The sequence below is a fragment of the Heterocephalus glaber genome, unplaced genomic scaffold (assembly GCF_053883595.1).
Source record: "Heterocephalus glaber isolate CG9 unplaced genomic scaffold, H.glaber_assembly_v1.0 deba00001553, whole genome shotgun sequence".
NCBI classification, from domain to species: Eukaryota; Metazoa; Chordata; class Mammalia; order Rodentia; family Bathyergidae; genus Heterocephalus; species Heterocephalus glaber.
Genome location: NW_028258344.1, coordinates 27,590,893 through 27,616,338, shown reverse-complemented (window position 1 = coordinate 27,616,338; position 25,446 = coordinate 27,590,893). Strand labels below are relative to the sequence as shown.

At 34.3% G+C, this 25,446-nt stretch overlaps 1 pseudogene; it reads right to left on the bottom strand.

Annotated features, from left to right (window-relative positions):
• Positions 1 to 3,301: 3,301 nt before the first annotated feature.
• LOC101702489 (small EDRK-rich factor 1 pseudogene) lies at positions 3,302 to 3,579 on the bottom strand (annotated as a pseudogene).
• Positions 3,580 to 25,446: the final 21,867 nt, after the last annotated feature.

The window sequence follows — 25,446 nt, the reverse complement described above, 5'->3', positions numbered from 1 at the left end:
TATAAGGGAAAATGGTCATGAATTTATGGGAGGCAAGAATTTCCTAGGATACAAAAATCATGATGTATAAAAGACAGAAATTGATAAATGAGATTCCATCGGGATTTAGAACTTTAAATGGCATCATTAAGAAAATGAAAAGTAGTCCTTAAACAGACCATATTTACAATACATATAACCTAAGACCAGAACTCTTATAGCTCATTAATAGACAACCCAATTAAAAAGTAGATGTAATAAGGTGATAAATAACCAGTACTGATATGTATTGACTTATCATTGTTATGACTTATCATTGTTATGACTTTTTCTTTTTGTTGGATTCTCACCCTTTGCATTTAATTTCTTGTCGCTTCCAATGGATCCATTCTGCTAGGCTTCCTGTGGTTGTGATCCTCAATGTCTTTTTCTAGGATATTGTCTAAAATTTTTTGGATTGTTGGTTTGGTATTCATGAAGTTCCTGAGGTGCTCTTTGTCATAAAAGTATCTTATTTCTCCATCAGTTTTGAAAGATAGATTTGCAGGGTACCTCAATCTCTGGGTTGCAGGCTGTTTTCCTTTTGGGCTTGGAATATGTCACTCCGAGCTCTTCTTGCCTTGAGGGTTTGTGTTGAGAAGTCTGCTGTGATTCTGATGGGCTTTCCTTTGTATGCGATTTGTTTCTTTTCTCCAACTGCTTGTAGAACTTTGTTCTTCTGTTGGGTTTTTGGAATCTTAACTGTTATATGAATATGTGTAAATATTTTTTGATCATGGCTAGTTGAAGTCCTATATGCCTCACTTATCTGTATCTCAAGTTCTTTTCTCCTGCTTGGGAAGTTTTCTGCCATCATTTCTGTGAACAGTTTTTTTTATGTCATCTGCACTCTCTCCTGTTTCTTCATTGACTCTGATCAGTCTTATGTTATTTTTCTTTGCATTGTCTAACAGCTGCTGGATTCATTTCTCATGGTCCCTTACAATTTTAAAGCAATTTTTTTTTCCTGGTCACTAATTGTGGTCTTATCTTCTATATCTGAGATTCTCTCCTCACATTGGCTCATTCTGCTGCATAAACTTTCAATGGAGTTTTTAATCTCCTGGAAATCTGTTTGCATCTGTTTTATGGATTCCATTTGTTTCCTATGTTGGGATCCCATCATGTTCCTCAGATCCTCTATTTTTTTATCTGTGTCCTCTCTAGATTTATTAATCATGTCTTGCACTATGGGCACAATCACTGCTGTTATCTGAGAAATTATTTCTGATTTTCTTTTTTCCAGATCCTCTTTTGTTGCTAGTTCAGGGAGTCCAGGTGTTTGAGTATCAGATTGTTCCATCTCGTGTCCCTTTGGGGTTGCTTTAGGTGATCTGGAAGTCTGGTTTTGAGACTTGTTTACCTGTCTTCTCATTTTAACAGTAGGTGGAACAGGGAGTACGTGCTGCTTGTGCCTGTGTGCCTCACCTCCTTGGCACTGGGGGCAGTAGTAAGGCAGCCCAGAAGGCTCCTCCTGAGGACTGGGGCTATCTCTGCTCCCAGAGCTGAGTTTGGGGCTATGGTGGCCCTGGAAGGGTCACCTCCTCCTCCTCACTGGGGGTGGCCCTTGATCTTTTCTTATTAGAATAGGAGTGGCAATAAACATATCTTGTTAGTCAACAGTAGTAAATTTCTGAAACCACTTATTTATCTCAATATCCTGTACAATTCAAAGAGCCAGAAGATGGAACAGTGGAGGGCAGCAGTGGGCAGTCTTTTTCTTTTGTGCACAATGACTGAAATCACCATGTGTTGAAAACAGTTTTTAATGAAGATGTGAATCACTTTAATGTGGGGGTCAATTTTTAAATTTTATTTTTTGATATTATCATGGAAAATTGTACCATTAAATCTTCTGATCTCAAAAATGACAACTCAGGAGTCACTAAGAAAAAAGTACATCATAATGACAAAGGTTGGAAGTTTCATTAAAAAGATGTATATGTTATAATTTTAATGCTAAAAATCTGTGGAGATTAATGTCATAAAAGAAGGCTGAAGAAATGCCACTGAGAGAGGTTAAACAACTTAACAATTCTGAACATTTAAAAAAAATTAAAAGTAGCATTAGAACCCAACTATTCATCTTTCATGTATCTTCCTGAAAGAGTTAAAGATGTCATATTACAGTGATACATGCATACCTATGTTTATAGCAGCACAATTCATAATAGCCAAATCTTGGAAGCAGCCTATATGTCGAACAACATATGGATGGATAATGAAAATGTGGCATTTATAAACAATGGAGTACTACTCTGTCATAAGCAATGATAAGCCTGAATTATGTGTAGGAAATTGGGTGCACCTTCCATCCATAATGTGAAATAAATCAGACACATAAACAAACATTATGCACTACACAAACATGTACTAATAAAAAAAAAATCTACCCTTGAAAAATATAATGGAAAATAAATTTGATTTTATAGTCAATAATTGTATTGAATAGTTGTAGAATCGGTTTTGAGCAAAGCTGATTTTTCTCTTCACCTTTTAACTTGAAGTAACTTCATCATTTAGCCATGTAAAGATAGTTGTTTCATACTGTATTCAAAAATAGTAGCTGTTAAATATATCATAATGAGTAGTGGAAAATATAACCCAACATAGCTGCCCCAGGTGTGATGCCCTCTTCTTATATGGAATGTATAGATTCTACATCCTGAACAAAACTAGCAAGCACTTAAGATTTAGGCACCCATTGAAAAAATAGTGCAACAATCAATGAGAAAACTGAACACTTAAGATGTTGAAATAAAATAATATGAGTGACTATTTTAGATCAGCAGTACTTAGAGCATTTAACAAATACAACATTCTCCAACTCGTCACTCATTCCAACTAGACATGACTCAAAACAACAGAAGGAGGCAGAATCTATATTTGAACCTAAAATATATAGCCCAGGAGAACATAACTGTCAAATGTAAGATGTCAGATAATTTCTCTTGCACCAAGTGAATGTAGTAATGAGTTTAAATCTCACTGAAGTAGGAGCATATCCTAAAATAGTTATAAAATTTGTAGCAAGAATGTGGGCAGCAATAGTATTTTATATATGCTCTGTAAGAAAGAATTGGATACACATTGTTATACTAGAGAGCTATTAAATTTCTTATTTCCAAATTATAAATTTTATAGGTGTATATTTTGGAGATTTATGCTTTTTTTGTTTTTACATGCATGATGTTTTATTCTTTGAAGAGGGGTTCTAAAACATCACACTAAGGCCGAAAAACAAAGTTTGAGGTAAACAGTTTTGAGAATGAGTTATAACACATGTAATGTTTTTTCATTCTAAGGAATCCTGATCTTGGAGCTTATGATGTACCAGTAAGCAGTAGCACCCACGTTTCCCAGAGCTGGTCATTATTTTTCTCCTGTTTGCATAGACTTCTTCTCATTAGCTGCCTTCTGCTTTTGTTGCATGATCTCAGAGTCCCTCTGCTTTCTTTGAGAAGTAGTCAAGCTATCCTCTTTTCTTTTCCCCTTGCTAATTTCTTGGGTTTTCTTCATATTCTTCTGTCGGTCAAGTTCTCATTGATTACCACGGGCCATGCCGACCGCCGGCGGAGCCTAGAGGAGAGCGACTCAGACAAGCAACGGTTCCCTCACATGCCCAGTGGCCGCCGCCACCTGTCAATCTGGAAGGCCGAGCCCGCACGGGCTCTCAGCGGGGCGATGCCTCCGCTCTTTTGGAGATTTATGCTTTATACAAGACATAGAATAATTCTAAAATGAAATTCAAATAGCAGACTAAAATATTTGCTACATATAAAGCATATGAACACACACACACACATACACACACACACACACACACACACACACAGAGGCACATATAAATTTGGTCCTATTGGAAACTATTAAATTTTCACGTTTACCAAAAAGGTCACCTTCAACTTACAAGGGCCTATTCTGTTAAAATTTAAAAGAGTGACAGGGGAAGAAAAAAACGAACCAGCCAACACAAGGTACTTATTGTAGGATTTCACGTAAACCTTTATAAGGAAACATCATTAGTTTTTAAATAAGAAATGAGCACCGTTATTGAGTGAGCTACATTAGACTAGTCATAATATCTAGCTATTTAAATAATTCTAGAAGATTTTTGTTTGGTTTTAACTCAGTTTTTTTTTCTGTAAGGTATCTAAAGGAGTTCTTACCTAGCAAGGGCAAAGACAATGTCTCTTCTGCTTCCATTTATACATTACTTTTGAATCAAGCTGGTTCAGTTTCATCCTTGTCCTCTTTTAATTCCCTATTGACTTATGTCCATTGTTGTTGGAATGATCCTTTTTGTATAAAATTTGATAGATTTGTTATGGAGATCGCTATATCTTCAGTTATAATTGCTCAGTATTTCAAAAATTTGGTACAGAATGCTTATCAATTTTCTTTCTTCCTTTTTATTTTCATTTCTTCTCTTTTTCTTTAAGTTTTTCCTTTTAAATTACTTTTCAGCATCATCTCATTCTTTCCGTTTTCTTTGTAAAACAGACCCAAGAAAAATGCTGGAGGTTAAGAAGATGCAAGCTGTCAAGTAACTTGTGCATTTTAGTTATGTGAATTGCGGCTGCTTGGTAATTTATTCATCTCCAGGCTTCATCATCATGTGAAGGTTAACTCATTTGGCATTTTCTTGTTTGTTTTGCTGAGAAGATAATTTTTTTTGAGAAGACAATTTTTGACCCGATTGGCAATTAATGGTTAACCACTATGAAAAATAGACAAGCAATAAAATCCAATACATACTGTTTATTTTCTGTGTCAAATGGTAAGCACAACTTTAAATGTACAGCATGTAAAATGAACCAATTCCTTTATATCAAGATTTCAAATGAAGTGGAATATCTCTATGTTTAATGTGTTTACTGTAATTAATCCCTGGAAACAATATTCAAGAACAAAAGAAGAGAGTGAATCACATGCCACTTTTCTTAATATATGCTCATTAGGTACAACAATCTTTAATTATGTATCTAATACAATATGATATTTATGCATTTATTGCTTATGATTCTTATAACATTTTAATACAATGTCTCTTATTCTTGTTTTTTGGGGATAAGAGATCTGTGAGCCAGGGTGATTAAGTGATTTAAATTCTGTAATTTATTCAAATGGTTTGTATCAGGGATGTTCGTAGGTGCTGTGTACATGGTAATGAAATGAACAAGCGTGACCTTGGCCCTTGTAGGGCTTAAAGGTATTATTGTACTTGGCAGCATCATTAAGATTTAGTTCACTATCTATACTGGTCCTTTTCTAATTCGATGCCATTCGCTAATTGTATACTGTTCTCTAGTTCAGCACAACTTACTAGAGGCCAGTTTGTTTAAGTTTGGTAACCATGAATTTATACCATCAGCAAAATTATAAATTTTTTCTGGGGTTTGATGGTTTTAATGAGTTTTCATTGGTTAGCAAATGACCAACACATTGCAATGCTTAATAAAAATTGAAAATTTATCTTATATGATTCTATATAGTCTCAGAGGCTTACAACATAATTTATTGCTCAGTCTGTCATGGATTGCACTTCGAATATTACTCTAAATTCTACAATGGATATAAAAACCACAACACTTTTGTCTATAGTTCATCAAGCAAGGAAGAATATAAGAAAGTCATTGTATAAGTCAGCTTTCCTATTCCTGGGAAACAATACTGGACAACCACCACTTAATAGTTTCACCACTTCATAGTTTCAGGGCATTCAGTCCATGACTGGCTCCAAGGTAGGAACATTATGGCAGAAGGGTGTAGTGGAGCAAAATGCTTAGTTCATAGCAGCCAGGAAGCAGAGAAGGAGAATGGAGCCAGAAAAGAAGGAGTGAGGGACCAGACATGATCCCATGTCCATGCCTCCATGACTCACCAGACACAAAGAGAACTGTGCATCTCAGTTGAACCCCAAAGCCAATCAAGTTGACACTCCACCTTAACCTCCACAGACATGGTCTCCAGTTTTAAGGACATGACATGAATGCCATAAAACACTTCTGTTCAAGCCTCATTACTTAATCACTCATGGGGCCGTTACATATCTGAATATAGGCTGATAAATGCAGTTTAAAAATTAGGAAGTTTGTGAGATTTGAACTTACCTCCAAGCTGATTGCTTAGTCTACTGCAGTATCATAGACACTGTCAGAAAACATGAGACTCTAGAAAAAAGCATAGGACTTTGTTACAGCATAGCAGGCAGCTTAAGTCCTAAGTACACATCAGAGCCGCTTCTTCCCTAACTCTCTTGGGGAATGCATGTATGAGGCCCCAAGTGGGTGCCATGTACACAGTGGGTCTGCATCACAGCTCAGCTCAGGAAAACTGACTCAGGAAACTCCCATCCTTTTAAGAGAACTTTACCAAGTTTGGATAAAGATTTCATGCAGAAAGACATTATTTTTATGTTTTGGAAAACAAATCTTTCCTTGACTTGGAGGGAGCACCGATCTCTGTTTTCCAATGTTATTAGTTATATACATTTATTTGGAATGCTATCCTGGGACAAAAGATGCTCAGATGTGTACCTGTCACAAGCATGACTAAAATTATCTCATAACATCTTCTGGGGCATTCTGTGTTGAAGTAAAAATGAGCAAGGATAATTAACGCCAAGGAAGAACAGGAAAACCATTCTTGTGGAAACCTGATGGGTAATGCCATATCCCATCAGGATTTATAGTGCATTGAAATCTTGTCCCCATCACTCTGTTTCAGAAAAACTAATCTTATCATTGTATATATTCCCAGTTTTTGCTTATATTTCTAATTCTGCACCAATCTTCCTCATTTTCTTAATGTCAGTCTAAGGATCATGTTCTAAATACCTGTCAGCATGCCAACCATTACATTTAAGAACATAAAATCATAATAAATGATTATTATCTGCCCATGGTAGTAAATTTGGTCAACAAAATTTGCTCAGTTACACAATTATAAATTATTTGAATTCTGGTTTCTAATTCAGGTCCATTTATGCTTCCTCTTGACTTCTCTGTTATTTGACTGGCCATTTTCAGTGTTGAGATCTACATATCTCATTTCTAATTTTGTTTTAAAATCTCATCAGACATGCCATCTCCTGCTAAAATCTATTTTCCTCTCTATTTGTTCCTGATGAAGAAACCTGGACAAATATAGCCCTTTTCCATGTACATTTGAAGCATTTGCCTACATGGTATTATAGAAAGGAAGCTTGAGCCTTCATTTGGGCAATATGCAAATATTAAATCCTTATTCTTCCATTGGTATTTATGGTAGTTTCTATATTTCCTATTTTTTAAATTTTTATTTTTATTAGTACATGGACCAATTCCCTATAAGGAATGCAACTATTATGTACTACAAACATGAACTATTCAGTTTTAATTAATAGACCAAAGAAGTCTTTCTTTTCCTCTATATTAGGTGCTATTCATTCTGACTTTCATGCCTCTTCTCAGCTTACATTTCATTGCTTTAATGCTTTCTCCTGGCCTGAGTGACTCCTTCTGAGTATAGTTCCTCCTTCTCTTACCTGCTAAGGCCATCTTACACTATCTTCCCTGTGTTCCATTCCCCCACCAACTCAGAGTTATTTGAAGTTTGAAAGGGTAGCCACCCACAAAAAATAATATGAAATACTGTCACTTGCCCTCATCTCATTCCACTTTCCCAATTTTACACTTTCAAGAAAAATATATCAATATGTGAATATTGCATGAATACTTAGTACACAAAAATTGAAGATGGATTTAATAACATTTCAGAGAAAAAAACATGTTGTCTTACATGATGTTTTGATGAACCTGGAATATGAAAAATATCCAAGAGAAAAATAAGCCTATAGCTATGGGGCTCCATGACAAAATGTGCTATTAAGCGTATTACATTCTCCAGGTTTAGACATGAGGATGTGACATACTCACTGGGAAGGGGGGGAGCTCCTTCTTCCACCTTTTTTATCATTAGTCTCAAGCATCTTTCAGTGTAAGCCTTAGAATGAGGCCAAGACCTGGATAGTTCCTCAGAGGAAATGGAAAAGCAGAAGAAATGAGAACCTGAAGTTACTGCAGTTGGAAAAGACATATTAAATTGTATATTCTAATATTTCCAAGGGACTGTTGATATAGCTTATGTGTGCAAATATGATAAAATAAGCATTTTTATCATTAAGGGGTTAAATTAGGTACAGTAGAGTTGTGTGGGAGTTTCATGTTAATCATTGAAATCAGATGTATGACAGTTTATTTTAAAAACCAAGACAGTTTGTCAGGAAGTTTGTTACTAATAATGAACTACAAGAATAGGAGTTACTCATGGCCAGCCAGCTGGATTGGTATTGCATTGGATTTAAGCAGTCGTAGCCAGGGATTGTTTTGAGAATTTTATTAATTTGCAAATAGAAGGAAACAAATTACCAAATGTGATTCATTCAGAAAACAGTAATGGCAGATTTTGTTTATTTGTTAATAGTCTGGTTTAACACAAATTCAATCAAAAGAAAAATTGACGGGGTGATTCCACAGCATGTTATAGGATTTATAATACATGTTTGGCAAAGAAATATGCAAATTCTGAAAACTGATCCAATTTCACATTTTATATAGGAAAATAATACCAACCCATTTTCTTTAAGACTAGTATATCTCTTGTGCCAGATTGCTTTATATTCTGTAATTTTTATAAATTTAAGTAAATTTAAAACTATATTTAAAATACAAGCTTTTGGCTGGTTATTGTTTGTATTTTAAAATTTATAATTACATTTTAAACCAAAACATGTATACTAATGAGACAGAAGGTAGGACATGGCAAAGCTGGCTGGGAAGTGGGACCTGTTAATTACAAGTCCCAGGACACATGTGCAGAACAGGTCCCAAAGCCCTGCAAGTGGCCATCCCATGAGAACTCAGGCAGGTCTTCCACAGGATGGCCTAGACCTGAATTCAGTCTGAGGAGTGGGTGATGCAAAAAGGACAGTCCACACTGAGTTTTTGCCACTATGTTCTATCTTTCTTAGCTGCCCATGTTGACTCTGTAGGGTGCACTTCTTTTCTTACTTTTACTTGGCTTAAACTCACTCTGCGGAGCCTGTTTCTTTTTCACCTTTAATAAAACTTCGCTACTATTTGCACTTGTCTTGACCAAGTATTTGCTCAGAACAGAAAGAACCTAGAAACCATCTCCAGAAGAAACTCCAGCACCCCAAAATCCATTAATATTAATATATCGTAAAAGCAATCCTACTCAAATCTTTTAGTAAGAAGCACAACTTTTAAAAACAAAAGTACTCAGAGCATTGTTGAAACATAAGTTTTACTTTAATGAAAAATTGAAATGGATTAAAAGTCTAAATGTTAAAGTGGAAACAATCTGCTGTAATATAAAATTGGTAAAACTTTTGGAGACATAGGTGTAGACAAGGACTTTCTGAACAGAACATCAAATACACAAGAAATACAGTAACATCATGTCAAATGGCATCGTATCAAATTAAAAACTGCACAGAAAAGGAAACAACAGACAGAGTAAAGCGACAACCTACAGAATGGGAAAAATATTTTGCCAGTTATTCCTCAGACCGATTCTAGGACTAATATCTAGAATATAGAAAGAACTAAAAAAAAAAAGACCCCCCCAAATAGAAGACCCAATCAAAAAATGGACAACTAAAAGAAACAGCACACTTCTCAGAAGTACAAAGGGCCAATAAATACATGAAAAAATGTCAACATCTCTGGCCATTAGAGAAATGAAAATTAAAACAACATGAAGATTCCATCTCACTCCAGTAAGAATAGCTATCAACAAGAAATCAGATAACAACAAATACTGGCAAGGCTGTGGCAAATAAGAAACCCTTTGCATTGTTGGTGGGACTGTAGATTGGTGGAACTAAAGTGATTAGAGTGAATGGTTGATAATTTGAAATAGGAAAAGGTCCAAAGGTGGAGGGGTGGCAGGAGGGGAAGGGGAATGGGAAGAAAGGAAAGGAAAAATTATGTGAAAGAAAAAAAATGGAAACAAAGTCTATGTAAATAGAGAAGGGTGGTGGGGGTGAAGGGTGCATAGTTAATGGGGGAAAAATAAGAATTAAGATACATCCTGTTCAGGTACAAACACCCAATGATAAATGTAAATGAATTGTATACCTAAAATGTACCAATTAATACATAAATTCAAAAAAAATGGAAGTCAATATGGAGATTCCTCAAAAAACTAAAAATAGAAATACCACTTGATCGAGCTATTCCCTTTCTAAGTCTCTTCCCAAAAGAGCTAAGGACATCATATTACAGTGTAACATGCATAGCTATGTTTATAGTATCACAACATATAATAGCTAAATCTTGGAAGCCTTCATGTGCTTCAATAGGTGAATGGATAAAGAAAATGTATTTATACACAATGGAGTACTACTTTGGCATAAAATAGGTAAAGTTAGGTCATTTCTAGGAAAATGGATGCACCTTGAGACCATAATACTAAGTGAGATAAATAAGATATAAAAGCTTAAAGCTTGCATGGTTTCTTTCATGTGAGAAACTCAAAATATAAATAAAAAGCAAAATAAAAGATGTATACTAGGAAATACAGGAACAGAGCTTTTGCAAATGGGAAGGGGCCCGAGAGATGGAAGAAGGAGGGAGCATGATGATGAAAAAAGTACTGAGGTGTGTTATGCACAGGTACCAGCTCCCCATGAGAAATGTGATCATGTACCACAAATGTTTACTAATAAAAATAGTTTAAAGAATTAAAACATAAGAAGTGTAACTTTGATGTAATTTTGTCTAATAATTATAGGACAATTACTATAACTTGGGATATTGAAAATTTGAGACATTGTTTAAATTAACAACCCTTAAATTCTTGTTTTAAATAAGATTTGGGTAGATGTTATTATATTGCCCACATATTAAGGACCTTCATATAAACAGCCTACTTTGGCTAACTCATGACACGTTGGTTAGTTAGTGAAGAGTGGAATCTTTTATAAAAATTAATGTATATACACTTAACAGTAGACATATGTATGGTTAAAATTAGACCGATTTTTAATTTATAATTCATCCATAGAACAACAGTGCTCCATTAAAAGGCTAATTATTGCATTTCTAGTAGCTGGTCAGAAACAGACATATGAATTCTTAGCTAGAGGGTAGAAATTCGATTGTTCATTTTATTTACTTATTATTTCCACTTATTGAACAATGCCTCTTTGAAATCCTCTGGGGTTGCAAACACAAATTCACTCTAAATGGCATTTAATCTACAAAACTAATTTAAAATCCTTCCCTTCCAGAACAAAGATCATGGCAGAGACATAAAGCTAAAATTACTCTCATAAGTTGACACAGGAGGGTTTATTCTGACTCTGGAGGCTTGGAGCAGGGTGGGTATCCTCTGCTAGCCGGTGTCAGGAGGCCCCTCTAATCACTCTGCAGTAACACTGAGTGGTGAACTTTCTTAATTCTCTGATTCAACCAAAGCACCTCCAGCTAGAGCTCTTTGTCAGCCTCTTCCTCCCTTCAAAGGTTTAAACTGACTAATGACCTCAGCCACTCTTGTGCAGCAACTGTTCTACATATTTCTGTTTGGCACCAACTGATATACCATTACACCTCCGAGTATCTCCATGAAAGAGAAGCTAACTTTTTCCCCCTGGAGATACATTTGTACAGGCAAAAGCATTGTGTTATCACACTAGTCTAAACAAGTAAGCTTTACTGGCACGGGGGATGTACCCATATTTTGGGGATTGAATCTTCTTTGCCTCTGTCTCCTCCTTTCTTTCTTTTCCGTCTGCCCTTCCTTTCCTTTCCTTTCTTCTCTTTCCCGTTTCCTTCCCTTCCTTCCTCCCTCCCTCTCTTTCTTCCTTTCTTCCCTTCTTTGCACAAAAACAAAGAGTATAAACATTTTTCATTCAGAGATGTTTATTATTTACCATGTTCAGTGCTAGATACTGGAGATATGACAATGAATACAATAGGGTACTTCCTGTGCACAGTGTAATGAGAGAGGAAAATGAGCTACATAATTATACAAATTTTTGCTATTCATCAGGGGCTCATTTGTTAGATAATAAAATAGATTCTTTGTAATGTTATTGTGCCATTTGTATACGTGTGAAAGAAACACATTGCTCTTGCGTTGATAATGAACTTATAATTGAATAGGAAAACTAAAGAAAAGGGTAAGCTTTTACTATCTAAGAGTATTTAAAGATAGTACAGATCCTGGGTTAACAGCAGGTTAGGTAAATGACAGCTAATTGATTTCACTAGATCTGTGTTCTATTCCACAGTGCCATCTTCTACCAAGCCATATACCATCTTCTCATCATTTATGACAGTCCTGAAGTTTCAATTTTTAAACCCCGTGATTCATACTCCTGCTTGGCTTAATAGCCAAAATAATTCTCAAAAAAGCTTCCAATTCTTTCTTTCTATGACTTAAAAATAACTGTAAGTCTATCATTAGGAAGTGACTAAAAATCTGGATATTATTTAATTTTAGTTTAAATTATGTATATTAAATTATATATAATACATCATTTTAGCCCTAACATGCTATATGTAATATGCCAAATATATATGTATATATCTATATTAACGCTAAAATATTTTATTTACCAAGTACCTGACTTTAAGTAGGTATCTGACAACACAGAAATTCAACTAAAACTGTTCATGGTTAAATGTTTTTTCTTTAATTAAAGAGGAAATTTTCTTGTGTTAGGTAGTTAAATTTTCTTAGATTTTAATTTTACTTTGCCTGGTTAGATGGCTATACTTTCAATACCCTGACAGTTGGAGGGCAAACATCGTATCTTCCTTTCATTCATTTCTTAGACTGTAATTTTCAGTTTGACAACCATTTCCACGAGGAGAGTATTTAATAAAAACATGTTTTCTTGAATCCAAAGCCTATAAAGTCAAGTGTAGCAAAAGGTAAAAAGAGTCAACTGTCTAGACTCCTTACAAATTTGTATTCTGTCACTTGCTTCTGTTGTTGCTACTTTAGAATTTCAGCATTTACTGTACCACCAAGGCAAAAACTTACAGCATCTGGGCATTCAACCGAAGCTCAAATGCTGTCATTAAAACTGAACCATTTCTTGAAAAATATTTGCTTAAATGATTTTTTTTTCCTTCAGTGCAGGTGCTTAAATTTGTCAAGCTGCCTTTTTACTTTGGTGATCATTTAGGCTCTTGCAAATTTATTTGTAACAATATGTACAATCGTTAACTGTATGAAGTGATTTATTTATTTATTCAAGGTAGAAACAAACTCAACTTATTGAGTGAAGTGACCTTACTTCTCTGTTGAATTGATTTTCTCACTCTAAGTTTATGCACTAGGCTGAAAAATGACTATTCTTCCTTAAACTTTAAGGTTAGCTATGCAACCGAGTTCTTAGGGGGCAAAAATAAAAACAACCTGTAAAATTGTACATCCTCCAGCACTGTATGAACTAAATTTCTTTTCTAATTAAAATATATCTCATACTTTTTCAGATGAAAAAGTGTTATGAATAAACTCCCCTTAAATACAAAATTGAGAAAATGTAGCTTATTAAGCAAGACATTTTTTTCACCCCAGGAATCCTTAGAGGATGACAGAAACCAATAATAAAATGACTTGTTATTCATTTTATAGTGGAATAAATATGAAATTAATCTTTCAAGTCTTCTCAGTGCAAAACATAAATTAGATTCAGATGAGAGGGAGAGGAGAGACAGGGGAAAGAGAAACTCCTTAAAGAATTATAGGTGTTTGCCAACCACTACCCCTCTGAAATTTTCAAAGGAATTCACTCTTGTCAACCTCAACTTCTAAAGCCATTGTGTACCTACTTGGAAGGAATAATTGATTGCATTGTAATGCTACAAAAAACTGCATTATGTTGCCAAAAATTCTTATCTTAATGAAATCTTACTGGCAATTTGACAATTTCTGAAGATATTTCATTTTTAAAGATGAAATTTCCTAGACTGATTTATATGCTGCTTGCATTGTTGGAATACAAGTCTCTAGATTTTTGTCTGACACTGCTGACGAGAATCATTCTGTCTTTTTGTTGTCTGATGTATTTTATTTTTTGTCTTTACAGGAAAGACCAACTGGCAATACTGTATCCTAATTAAGTGAAATTCCAAAGGGAAGTCTTTTGTCTGAATGGATGTTTGCTGCTTTTATACCTTATTCATATTTAATAATCCTCTAGGCAGAATCTGTTTACTTCTTCTGCTTTCATACACTTCTTTATCCTGCTTGCTCACTTTGAAAATATTATTTAAGGAAATAACTACACTTTTGGTTATAGAGAACCTGGTAACATAATTTATATTCTCCTCTCTCATTCTCATAAGTTACTGATTAATTTCTAAGGATCTAATCAGCTTTTTCTTAATTTGTCTACTTGACTGCTTTGGAAGAAATACTGCTACTTAGCTGCACAATTAAATTATATTTTTCATCATAATGCATCTTTTCGTATTCTTAAGTGCAACAAGTAATGAGATTTATATTGTTTTTATTCAGACAGAATCCCTATTATATTTTCCATTATCTCATTCTTGTTATTCTTTTTTTTTAAATCACATACTTTTTCAGTCACAAAGCTGCTTATTTGGATATAAACAGAATGAAAATACATCTATAAAATTTGAAAATGTCAATCCTTTACAATGGATAATAGATCACAAAGTAGAATAACAGCAATCATACTTACTCTTTGAGTAGCAGAATGCTTTCTACTTTATAGAACAAACTCATCAACCCCTAGAATAACTTTAACTTCATCAACAAGTGGATATCTATGCCAACAGTTGAAAATTATTTTCAATATTATCTTATTCATTTTTTGTTGTTGTTGTTGTTGCTGAGAGAAAGTACCAAAATCCTGCAATTTAAAAGAGGAGAGGTTTATTTTGGCTCATGGTTTACTTCATAGCCGGCTGGCTCCAAGGCAGAAGCTTCATGGTGGGAGGTGTGATGGAGGAAAACACACTCAACTCAAGGCAACTATGAAGCAGAAGCTGAAAGGAAAAGCTGGGATGGGAGACCATGGTCATGGCCCCACCTCTTAACAGCACACACAGCTCTGAATTCTTTGGTGGACTAATGTACTGGTGAAATAGACCGTCCCCATAATGTTCTAATCACCTTCCAAAAGCTCAACTTCTGTACCATTAGCTTTTGGGGGACATTCTAGATTAAAACCATAAGAAATATGAAAAAACAAAACTTCTTTCTTATTTGCTTTTGCTGTGTATATTTTAAAGACAGGGGCTTGCTATATATTTCAGGCTGCCCTTGAACTCAGTGGTGATCCTCCTGCCTCCACTTCCAAAATCCTAGTATTATAGGTGTGTGTCACCACACCCACTTTAAAACTTCTTTCTTTACTGTTCTTTGTTTACTACAACATGTGATTCTTGGTAGGAAGTGGAGATAGCTTCCTACCAGGTTACTCTCCAAGTTTCTTATTTGAAAAGGAAAAAAAAATAAAATAAAAATAAGCTTTTATGCATATTTTATTTTATGGACATTACCTTGATATCCAACACAGAATGAGAGCCAGTGATATGTTACAAAGGAGACAAAGGCACCAAAACCATACATATATATCTCTCCATTACTCAAGACTGGCCCTCAGATTAGTTTGATGAGCCAACCTTTTTCTTGGTGCTGTTATTTTAGAAAGAAAAACAAGGGTCTCCCTTTATTTTAAAGAACTTCAGGGCTGGGGATTTAGCTGGGGATTCAGTGGTTTTGCCGCCTGCTGTGCAAGCTCAAGGACCCGAGTTCGATCCCTGGTGCCAAAAAAACCTCCCCAAAACAAAAAAACAAATAAAGAACTTCAAATGCCAATTAATTATTTTATTTGGAATTTCCACTGCTATTAATTTGATGACAATGCCATCTGAGAAAAGGAGGGAAAAAGTAGCAGATATATGAACCCATTTCTGACCACTTAACAGTTTTAATAGTATGAATCATTGATCACATCACATATGTGTCTCTTGAACCAATATTAATTCATTCTCGCTTAGAGTGTTTTTTTGAACAACTCCTAGAAAGCAAATACATGCAGTTCTGCAGTTCATCACATTGGTATGTTTTCTTGGTATCTTTCAAGTTCACGTCTTCTGCTAAATAGAAATACTGAAAGGATTTCTTATGTAATTTCTATGAGGGCTAAATAAACTAATAAGTAAATAGTTCTAAGTATTTTATAGAAGAAATTAATAGTATTTCTAGTATTACTTAAGATATGGACTCAAATTAGATATTTTTTGTGGTATTTTATTTAAGGAGAGAAAAAAATTTTACTGTGGAATATAATATTGCTGTTTGTATCAGTCAGTTACTATAGAAACAGATTTAATGGAAGATATACAAATATAAGAATTTATAAGATTGGCTTACAATGGCCACTCACAGAGTCAGATGTGGAAAAGATGTGGAAGAATGCTAAAGGTCTGCCAGTGTGCTAGAGATCCGAAGGATTCAGTGTAAGGCCTATAGCTCAGTGTAGCATCCTTTGCAAGCCCGTATCAGGAGGCGAAGGGTCTGCACTGAAAGGCTAAAGCCACTGTGCTGGAAGCTAGGTGATGACAAAGTAAAGGCAAAGACTGGAACTACTCTGAAGAGACAGAAGGGAGCCTTCGTTCTTCGTTTCCCCTTTATACATTCAAGTGACAAACTGCCCTAGGGTAGGTCCTCTGTCTCAGTCAGTCCCCTGAGCCATACTCACAACCGTCCTGATCCAATTTACTTGGGCCTTTCTTACTAAAGTTGATACAGTCAATTAACTGCCATACTGTTAGTCCAAAATGTATTAAAGTTTCCTGGGTTTGTTTGCTTGCTTTTTAATATACCTATATTTACCACTTTTCTATGTGTCAATATTTTTTATAACAAATAAAATGCCAAAACTTAAATAACATACCAGAAGTCAAAATATTTGCTGATGCAGTATTCTATTCTATTTTGGCTTGAATAAATTAATGTATTTTATAAAAGTTAATACACCTTTATGCATCCATTTGGTCTAATATTTATGTATTTATATATGAGGTATAATGAGAATATTAGGAAAGATTAAATTAAAAACAAAATGTTTATTACAGTAAAGGACACATCAATCCCCTTTAAATCTTACTCCTTGTTTCAATTACATTGTTCTGGCCACCTTTTGCAGCAATTCTGGAAGTCCTCTTTTCTGAGTCTTTTTGTGGCTGACTTGATATCTTGAATCAATTCAAAATGTTTACAGCAATAAAAACATTACAGTGTGTCCTCACACACCTTATTCACCAGCTCTGGCACTATGAGACTTCTGGCTTTTCCACAATGTCAAAATGACCATGAAAGTAAATGTTTTGAATCATCTGAGGATGCCAAGGCAGCCACTATGGCATAACTAAAGACAAACAAAAAAATTCTGAACTGCTTTAGAAAGTGGCAGGAATGATGGAATAAGTAGGTTTGTAGCAAAGGAGCGTATTTTGATCAGGGTTAATGACAATGCATCATTTACTGTAATAAATTTTTTTAAATTTTAAACATTCACTGTATTCTTTGATCACACTTCATACATGTATATGTTTTAGACACATTTATTATCTTACTTTTACTAATATAATTTGAGAAATTACTTCAGTAATCACTTATATTTTTATAAATTTAATTTCTTTTTAATATACGCTTTTGCATGTGTGTGTGTGGTGCTGAGAAATGAAACCTAGGACTTCATATGAACTAGAGAAGTGCTCTACCATGTCAATTCCACCCTACCCCCTCAACATATACTTTAAAAAATAAGATATGGTTAAGTATAGTAAAAACTGCAGTATCTGGTATCAAAGAAGAGAAAATGATATACTAATACTATGAACAACTGGAACAACTGGATTCCCCCTGCAGGGGACTGCAATATTGATTATGCCCAAAGCAGGCTGTAAGTAGTGCAGGCTGTGAAGAGTTAACCCTACAATTGGCTTGTTCTGAAAAGCAAGTCTGGCTGAAGCCTACATGCTGAAGTCAGAGTAACTTGCACCCAAATTCTGTTCCCACCACTAAAACTTTCTTACTAGAAGGAAAATGTTTTAATTACAACCATAAATTTTGTCTATTCTGTTCCTAATTCAAGAATACTTTGTCTTGTCCTTTAAACTTACATTAGTTTCCATAGAAACCACAGGACTAGGCATCCTCACACGAAGTTCTGTCCTTGCACATAGCTTGCCTTTACCACAATTGATTACCAATAAAAATCAGTGGCTTGGACTGGCCAGAATCTTTGTTGATGGCACAGGCACTGGTCATGCTGGTGCTCTGCTTTCTGTCTCTCTTAGTTCTGTCTTTTAGTTTTTTTTCTCAGGCTTGAGTTGTACACTGAGCAGGAGCCTGGAGCCTACTGCAGAGGTTTCTGGTAACATTTCAGGGATTCCCATTACCCCCTCAATGAATAACTCAAATGAAACGGACAAATTTCTAGAAGAGCACAAACTGATACCAAAAAGACACAGTACTCAAAGTAATTTGTCATATCTATATCTATATCTATATCTATCTCTCTCTCTCTACATAGATAGATATATCTATATCTATATCCAACAATAGGACACCTAAATATATAAATCAAATATTAGCAGAACTAGAGGGAAAAATAGACAGCAATACAATGGTAGTTGACTTCAATGACCTACTTTCAAAGATGGAGGGTTCATCTAGACAGTAAATCAATAATGAAATAGTGAACTTGAATAACACTATAGTAAAATGAACCTACCAGCCATACACAGAACATTCCATCCAACAACAACAAAACATTCTCATAGCACATAGGAAATATCCTCCAGATTATATCATACATTGATTCACAAAAGAACTCTTAACAAATTTAAGAGGTTTGAAATTATATAAAGTATCTTTTCCAATCATGGTGGTATGAAAGTAGAAATAACTAAGAGGAAAAACTTTGGAAAATTCATAAATATGTGAAAATGAAATGACAGGCTCTTTAACGAGTAAGTCAAAACAGAATTTTAAAAATTATTTTGAGACACATAAAGCAACACCACAGCATACCAAAACTTATGGGATACAGTTAGAACTAATAAATGCATTTAATAAATTCTAGGATACAATAAACTTCCAAAAATCAATAAACTTCCAAAAATTCCTTTACACTATGAATGAACTATCTGAAAAGGAAATTAAGAAAAATAATTCCACTAACAATAACATAAGAAAGGAGTGAAATACTTAGGAATAACTATTAACTAAGCAACAAACAACTAAGATAGTGAAAAATCTTTACACTGATAAAATTGATGAAGGAGACTGTACAGGACATAAATAAAAGAGAAGGTATTTATCATATGTTTAAGCATTGGGAAAATTAATATTGTTAAAATGCTTTTATTAATGAAGGTGATCTGTACAGTCGGCGTAATTCCTATCAAAATTAGAGTGTCAATAGACTCCCAAAAGTCAAAGGAATCGAAAGAAAAAAGAACAATGCTAGAGCAATCACACTATCTAATTTCAAATTTGATTACTAAGATAATTGTGAAAAACAATATCTCTGGCATATAATGCAACATACAGACAAATGAAACAGAGCCCAGACTTAAACCCGTTCATATATGATCAAATAATCTTTAGTGAGATTTCCAGAAATAAACAATAGGGAAAGGAAACCTCTCAAAAAAATAACAGTTTTTTATACATATTGTAAAGAAACCCAAACAACCATGTTATATAAAAGGGGCAAAAATTGAGCAGATGTTTTTCCAATAAAGATATATAAATAACCAACAAGTAGGTGAAAAGGTATTCAACATTACTAATCATCAGGGCTATGCAAATTAAACCATGAGCTACTGTCAGGATGGCTATTACTAAAAGACAAGAGATAGCAAGTGCTTATGAGAATGTAAAAAAAAAGAAATGCTTCCACACCGTTGATGAGAATGTAAGGTACTATGGCCTTTGTGGAAAATAATAAGAAGAGCCTTAAAAAATTAAAAATAAAATCACCACATTATTTATCAACCCCAGTTCTATGTATACAGCCAAAGTATATGAAATCAATATGCTAAGAAATATCTGCATTCCCATGTGAACTGAAGCATTAGTAAAAATAAGCAAGATATGGGTATAGCATAAGAATCATTTGAAAAATGAATTAATAAAGAAAATTTTTTATATATTTATATACATATATCTAATTGAATATTGCTCAGCCACGAAAAGAGAAATTATTCTATTTTCAACAACGTGGAGTTACCACTATTAAAGTGTGTATGTGGGTCATCATGCAATTAATTAGAAAAAATGAATTAATGCAGTCCTTATACCCTAAGTTAATGGGGATATTCATACTGGTTATGGGAACAGAATAAGAGTTTTAAAAATCCTAATACAAATTGCATAATAAATGTAAGCTACATTGTAATGAGTGACTGATAATTTTAACAAGGGGGATTTAGAGATATTAGTCATTGACACAAAACCTATTTGTAATTTCATTCCTATTATGTTTTTTCTTGTCTTCTTCATCAAATATAAAGACTAGACAATGACTCTCTTTCTCCTTGAAGATAAATAATATAAAAATGACTTTCATTTGTAGTGTTTGTAGTTCTTTTGTTCTCAGGAGAAACATTAACAAGAAAGAAGGGCAAAATATTTGTTTCTAAAATTTTCTTTTTGGCAACTTCAAATTCTTTCATTTTGGTACAAATGATTCCCAATCCAAAGAAATCTAATAAGTAACATGGGAATTTGCACAGTTTTAATAAAAATGTCTTAATAATAACCTTGGAATTTCTTTTTACAGAAAGCAATATAATAAAATTACAAGAACTGTAGGCAAGTTCTTGAGGGCATGTGTGATATGTGGGGACAAAAGTATTTATTGAAGTTACTGACAGCAAACAAGTGTCTATAACTCAGAGACTAATTGTTTTGTCTAGATTTTTTCCACATTGTTTAACTTTTCCTGCTCTTATCATGCTTGGGCTCTTTAGAGTATTTGAAATTATTTTTTAGAGTTTAAAATTAAATAGAATTTTTTAAATATTTGAAAGTAGCTACCTTTTAGTGAAAAATTAAAAGCTAGTTATATTTCATCGATGCAGTCTCTTTTGTGCACTAAATGAATCAGTCAGCAGTAATATCACCTAAGTAATTTCTAAGATTTGAAAAATAATTTCATATCTAAAAACTACTAAAGATTTTAAAAATTACTCAAAAAATTTAAAACACAGTTTTAAAATTCTTCTTTAGGAATATTTTATATCAACTTCATTATAATGTTCATGCAGTTAATTAAATAATTTTGTTAAAAATAATTTCTAAAGTATTGGATGTCAAATGTAATGTCCACCACATGACTACACGTTCCTCTGAATATTCTCCATTTCCTACACTAAAATCTTGTCTTAAATTCTCAGCCTGCTGCCCTGAGTTTGCAATTTTCCAGGGTCTTCAAAATGTGTGTACTTTTTCTTCAGAAAATCACTCGCGAAATAAAGCTATTTCAGTTGCAAATTACCTATTATGAATAAATGAATTCACCCTTTTGAGTGAATGATGAGCACTATAGAAATAGATGTTTCCAAGTAAGAATGTTTGTTTTTTTTTCAGGATAGAAGCTTTGCTAGCAAATTACATGTGTATATAAAATATTTTTCACATCTAATTTATTTTTTTATACTTAACATTTAAACTCATTGGTGGTCAGTGCTCATATTTGCTTTGCACGTGGCTTCCATTGAAGAGATGAGTGTTTCATAACCATAGAAAATTATATCCTTTCATAGTCTACTGAGTAATGAATTTGATTTTATATCTCAAAAAATTGTAATTCCATTCAGGCACTAACTTTTACTTCCCTGTGATTTGGACTCTTCAGGTATTTCCAACTCTCATATTCTTTTTCTATAATTTATCAAATGAGTAGAGCATTAGTATATTATTGCAATATTAATATTTTTATTTAGACTAAAATACTATTGAAATAATACTGTCTTTTAAAGTTTGATGAAAATGAGGCAGTAAAATACAAAAAATATTAGGAATCTTGTAAGAGAGAAACATGAAACATAAAAATAATTTCTGCAACTTTCAATAAAATGGTAAACCCATCCACATGTAGAAAATGAATTATAGAAGCAAGTTGTTGTCTCTCTGTATGTATGTTTAGGGTTATGAAATCACAAATCTATATTCACATGACAACCCCCTCAAATATTGGCTGTGTAACTTTGGTCAATTTACTTGGTGGTTTTCCCATAGACTTTTAATTTTTTGGTATACAAAGAAAAATAGCGTCTGCCTTATAGAGTTGTATTAAAAATTAAGTTATTCAGAAATTAAATTTTATAAATATTTTCAAATAAGTGTCATGAGGAAAAGCCAAAATTTAACATAGGTATGAATCACACACATAAACACAAAATTTAAAATAAAAATTGGAGTGAGGAGCTGAGGTACAAGGAGCTAGCTACATGGAGCTGAGCTGCTCATGCTGTCATTGGCACTGCCCTCCCAGACCTCTGAGGGAGGAGCTGAACCCCATGGGCACCTCCAGCCACCATCCCAGTGCACTCGATCCTGGCCTCCTGGCTGCACCAGTACCTGGATCCACAACTCACAGGCACAGGGGGTCATAAAGGCCATTGTCCTGAGCTCCAGAAGATAGAGCAGAAGTAAACAACAGAAAGAGGAGTTCTCTCAGGCTCCTTGATGAAAATTGAAGCCCACTGGAAAAGCAAAGAGAATCTCTGCAATAAAAGCACACCAGACCACCATAGCTGGTAAGTTGGAGGGATCATCACCTCCCATTAGAACCTTGCAGAGTTCAACCCTGCAGTAGGTCAGGGAGCTCAATTTGGGCCTTGCAGCCAGAAATAAACCTGAATCTCAGGGATCTGCTGCTGGCTTCCTGAGACTAATTGATTTAGATCTGCACACTGCTGCCACATTGTCTATTATGACAGCAGAGACATACCCTGAAGGAGGCCCTTCTTTTTTATTTTTTATTTTCAAAATTATTTTTTCTCTTATTTTTAATTTTTATGTTTTTCTACTCTTCAAATTTTTCTTTTTTATTTCTCCTTTTCTTCTTTCTTTCTCTCTCTCTCTCTCTCTCCCACAATGTTCTTCATTTCCTTTTTTGTTCCTGTTTCTGGCCCAATTCAGATTTCTTCTTTCTTTTTCTTTTCTTCTCTCTTTTTCCATCTCCTGATTATCATTAGTTTCAAATGAAAGTGAATACAGTTTCTAGCTTCCCTATTGCTGTTAGGTTGTTCTGTTCTTGTCTTTGTTCTTTCGTTTTGTCTTTTCCTCTTGTCTTCAACAGTTTCCTAGAGTTTGTGTGATCTTCCTGTGTCCTCTGGACTCAATTCTAACCTTTCCCTATCCTTTTACCTATCTATCCCTCTTTTCCCAACTCCTTCTAAGTACTTCTCCTGAAGGGTAAAGTTGCTACATTGAAGAGTTTATTCACTACAAACATATTTTGGGCTGGTCCTCAATTTTGATTTAATTCATATGGTTAAAGGTGATAGATCAATAACTACCACAAATTGTCATTTTCTAAACTGTGTTTGATGTTATTGTTGCTGCTGGTTGTATCACTTGGGCTAAGGTGTTGTGATTGATCTAATCAGTTGTCCTTCCTGGTATAATGAAAATGGGATTGCCACAAAGTCATTAGACTCAAAACCTAAAGACCAGCTATATCTGGAAGACAACTCTGAGAAGCAATCATTCCATACGGGTTCTAAATACCAGCAACAAAGATACCAACAATAAGCAATATCAAAGTATCAACCCAGGAATTAAACCAAGGAAAGTGCCAACAACAAAAATAGAAAAGAGAAGACATTTAAGGAAGGTGCAAACCCAGACCTCCAGCTCACCAAAGGCAAATTCTTGGGGAAATGAGATGGAAAAGTCTGATAATCAACCACCTGGACACCTTGAACTGATAGCACAGAAAGTAACAAAACAGGTGAATGAAGCTCTAGAAAAATTCAAATCAGAAATATTTTCCCAGATAACTACAGAGATGGTGAGCAGAATAAAAAACATAATTAGAGACTCTAGAACAGAAACAGATAAAAAAAATAGATGAGTTCAGGACCATGATGGAAACAATGAATGCCCAGCATAGGAAAGAAGTGGAGACCATGAATGTCCACATAGGAAAGAAATGGAATCAAAGAAACAAATTCAAACAGATATCCAGGAGATTAAAAACTCTGTTGAAAGTATACATGGCAGACTGAGCCAATCTGAAGATGGAATATCAGATATAGAAGACAGGATGTCAGTCAGTGACCATGAAAAGAGAGCGCTCTTAAAAATAGTAAGGGACCATGAGAAATCAGTCCAACAGCTCCTAGATGACACAAAGAAGAATAATATAAGACTCTTAGGAGTCCATGAAAAAGCAGGAGAAAGTACAAGTAACATTAAAAGAAACTGTTCACAGAATTAATGACAGAAAACTTCCCAAAGAGAGCAAAAGAATTTGACATACAGATAAGTGAGGCATATAGGATTGCACCTAGCCGAGATGAAAAAAATCTACACCTAGACTTATAATAATCAAAATCTCGGAAACCCAACAGAAGAACAAAATACTACAAGCAGTTAGAGAAAAGAAACAAATCACATACAAAGGAAAGCCCATCAGAATTACAGCAGACTTTTCAACACAAACCCTCAAAACAAGAAGAACCTGAAGTGAGGTATTTCAAGCTCTAAAAGAAAACAACCTCTAACCTAAATTGATATATCCTTCAGAAGTATCTTTCAAAATAGATGGGGAAATAAGATGCTTCCATGAGAAAGAACACCTGAGAAACTTCATGAATACCAAACCAGCACTCCAAACAATTCTAAACAATATCCTAGAAAAAGACAATGAAGGTCACAACTCCATGAGGCCCAACAGAGCAAATCCATCAGGCAAGGCAAGAAATTAAAGGGAGAGAGGGAAAAATAAAAAAGCCAACAACAGGAAAATAACATGACAATGATAAGTCAATACGTATCAATTATAACCATCAAAGTTAATAGCCTCAATTCAATCAAAAGAAATAGACTGGTAGAATGCATTAAGAAGCAAAAAACATCAATAAGCTGTATACAAGAAACACATCTAGTTCAAAAGGAAACTTACATACTGAAAGTAAAAGGATGCAAAAGAGTTCTCTATGCAACAGGAGCCCCCCGAAAAGCAGGGTTATCTATCTCGTTTGCAGACAAAGTAAATTTCAAACCAAAACTAAGAGAGACAAAGATGCTCATTACATCCTTGAAAGGGAACAATCCAAGAGGAAGTGATAACAATCATAAATATATATGCAGCAAATACTAATGCCCCCAACTATACAAAAC